Consider the following 3,981-nt stretch of genomic DNA (forward strand, 5'->3'; position numbering starts at 1 on the left):
TGATATAACATTTTGATAGTTGATGGTCTAACTAGAAACCATCAATAACTCATCAATGAGAGATTCCACATTTATCAAGTCATAGATGATTTCTATCATTATTGTGAACAATTTGTGTTTATGAATAGCTACTATTCATGTTCAACAATTCCTTGTTGAAACTAGTACCAACTATTGTTACACCCGGCTATGGTTCTTGAGCTGCTTCAAGTTCTACTTGCTTTGTCATTAGAAGCTTGCTTTCTGCTAACTCAGGTTTCAGGGGAATAAATGAACTTATTCTTGGTGGGTTTGTATATAATAATCTAAACGCCCTTTTAAAATATTCTACAATTATGTAATTAGTCAGTGTTTGTATTCTCGATAGAATTAATATTGATTCAAGTATAATCCCAAATAGGTTAAAAGGAGGACATTTCTACCAATAGAATTAATAGTGATTGAAGTATAATCCTAATAATTGGGTTTTTATTCAAAATTCCAGTTTCATAGCCGGTAAAAATGATAGCGGAAGTTTAAAAAAGTTGAATAAAACTAAAACTATTTTACCCACAAAGGATCATTTTGCAACAGTTAGAAACATTAAAATAACCATATAAAGGAAAGCATAACAACCTTTGAAGACTTTGATCCTCATGGGAGGTTGGAAGTTAATGAAGTGTGGCATGAAACTCTAGAACAAAAGTTCTCTAGAAGTATCCACCAAGCAAGAGTAGAACCATCAAAATATGCTATTATACACTTGAGATTTGTTGTTCATAAGCCTCTGAAATATATACCAAATATATGTTCAAAGGTAGAGCAAAAAAGGGACTTTGTCTAGAATTAAAATGCTAGAAAATGGAGGAGAAGAAGAGCTTATGAAGCTCAAAATTTGGCATCCCCATAGAGAGCACATTGCTCTCCGTTTTACGCTCTAATGAAAAAGAAGAATCATGCTTGCAAGAACTCACTTAGAATTCTAGCAAGTCTTGTATTTATACTACAACAAGTGTAGACCCAAAGCAAGACCATAAAGCTAAACTTAAAGCATGTTATGGGACATATATTAAACAAAGAAAAAAAGCAACTAGAACCCCCATGCTCCTTTATTTCCGGCCACAATGGTCAAGGGAATAAGCATGATGTGCTTCTTTCTTTATTCATGATTAGATGTTATATATATTTATATAGCAACTTTATATAAAAGCCAATCATTTATATAAAGTGATTCTAACATATATATATATATATATATATATATATATATATATATATATAACATAGAACTAGTCTAATATATTTATAAATATCTCTTATATTTAAAAACTACCTTTTATATAAATAAACTCTAAGTAGTTTATTAAGATATAAATATAACTTATAAATAATCATACTTTTTGATATATTTCATAAGTTGTTACTTCTCCAATAAATATTATTTCCACAAATAAAAAGTTCCCAATTAGTAAAATATTATGTCACACCCCAAAACCAAGAACGGCGGAAACGTTCTAGGGCGGAGGACGTCATGTAAAGTATCACAACACAGTAAATGTAAATAAGCAAACAACATCATCCATTGCATTAAATATATAATTTTAATACAAGTGTGTTCTGTACAGTTTTAGACACCAAAAATATAAGGTAAATCAAAATAATAATATGATGAGTCTTGGATGCGCTCCATCTTCTCAAAAGCTGGCCTCGGTACTTGCCTACTGATGACCTGAGAATACAAGTTATTTTGAAAGAGTTTATCAGCATTAAGCTGGTGAGTTCATAAGTATTTTAGTGTCGATGTTTGTTATCAAAATGTTTGAACCTGTCATAAGTATAAGTTGTAAATTGTATGTAAGTTTTTGTAAAAGTTTGAATCTCTCAGAAAAACCTATATTTTCTATTAAAGTAGCCTTCTACCAGGGCTTAAATGTTTTGTATGCTCCTTTGTTGTAAAAGTGTGTAATTTCGCAAGTGTAACTATCATTTAACAAAATATAGTTTGTACATTAATGTTTAAGTGAGGTTATCACTAAAAATATGTAATGGGTAAATCATTGTAGTACTGTAGCTTTGTATTATAGGAACTACTGCTATACTAACTACCTTAAACCGGATTTATATTAAGGCATTATGTGATAAATTGCACCATACGATCGACTAGTAACAACGACATAATGAATGGTCGTAATAAAGAAATGACGTTTGGCACCCGCAGACCTGTAGGTCCGGCTGTAGCTAGCAGCAAGGTGTAGGATTGTCAATCCAGCATAGATCTATACGCAAACTCACGCTCCCCCTCCAAGAGACTCTGGCCACAACTCGAGTCACGACGGTTAAGTCATGATCCGATTTAAATCACACTAATTTAAGTATTCTAGTATGTGTAATATAATGTTTCTCGTTCTAGTATAGTTGTATATGTTCTCCTCCTAGTATAGTTGTATATGTTCTCATAGTATAGTTGTATATGTTCTCATAGTATAGTTGTATATGTTCTCTTCCTAGTATAGTTGTATATGTTCTCATAGTATAGTTGTATATGGACTCATGAATGAACTGACTCATTGATCTAGCAGTTGTAATAGTATGATCATGTGTTACCCCGATGGTAACTTACTAATGATGTGTCTAGTACGTATGAATATGGAAGTACTTTTATCTCTATATATGTATATTTGATATATAACTAATATTGAAACGACCTTCGGATGGTCACCCGAAATCCCACCAGACCACATCCAAATCGAGAAAAAGGAAATAGGGCGGATGGCCTTCCTAAGCCCTTTAAACATTATTTATACATCTATACATATATGGGCATGCAATTTATAATATAAAAGCATAAATAAGTTTTTATAAGACATTTGAAACAGAAGTATTATTTTAAGAAAAGATCGACTTGATGTCAATCTATAAAACAATTTGAAGGCATAGGTTTGATAAAATAGTTTAAGTATAAGGAACATTTGTTTGAATCATAGTTGTAAATAAGTTTGAAAAGTAAAAGGGTTTGTAAAACATTTTGAAGTAAAACAGTTTGATAGACAGTTTGAACAGTGATAAAATCACTGGTTTCCCTAGTTATAAATCACATGTGATTAATGCAATCACATGTGATTGAAGCAATAACTATAAGTATTTAACTTGTATTCCCCCCCATAAGTATTTAAAACATTTAAAATCATTTCAAAGGTTGATTAAAGGGGTATGAACTCACTTGAAAGTTTGAAGATAGCGAGATGGAAAACCGGGCAGAGTTTCGTCTTGGGAAACGGATTTTTCTCGGGATTCTCGGGAATCTCGGGAGTAAAATCGACCCTCGGGCAGAGTTTCGTTAGAAGGAATTTCGTCCCGAAATTAGAATTTAAGCAAGTAAGAAATTACAAATAACTAAGCAAAAAAGTGAGGGTATTTCAGTTTCATCTGATCCTCACGTTCCCAAGTGAATTCCGGTCCTCGCTTGGCGTTCCAGCAAACCTTCACGATAGGGATACGACTTTGCTTTGTCTGCTTGACCTCACGGTCCATGATCTCCATAGGTTCTTCCACGAAGTTGAGGGTCTCATTGATCTCGATCTCGTCGAGTGGGATTACAAGAGTCTCGTTGGATAAACACTTTTTCAATTTAGATACGTGGAATATAGAATGTACGTTCCGAAGTGGGCCTGGTAGGTCGAGTTTGTAAGCTACAGGGCCGACTCTTGCAAGAATCTCGAAAGGCCCTATGTACCTCGGATTAAGCTTCCCACGCTTGCCGAAGCGTATCAAGCCCTTCCAGGATGAGAGCTTGAGAAGGACTCGGTCTCCCACCTGAAATTCCAAAGGTTTTCTTCGTTTATCAGCGTAGCTCTTCTGTCGGTCTCTAGAGGCTTTCAATCGTTCACGGATCTGAACGATTTTCTCTGTCGTTTCCCGAATGATCTCCGGACCGGTGAGAGTACTGTCGGAAGCTTGCCCCCTGGCTAATTGGGTATCACCCACCTCAACCCAGCACAGAGG

The sequence above is a fragment of the Lactuca serriola genome, chromosome 8, assembly GCF_051521515.1.
Source record: "Lactuca serriola cultivar US96UC23 chromosome 8, Lser_US96UC23_V15, whole genome shotgun sequence".
Lineage (NCBI taxonomy): Eukaryota > Viridiplantae > Streptophyta > Magnoliopsida > Asterales > Asteraceae > Lactuca > Lactuca serriola.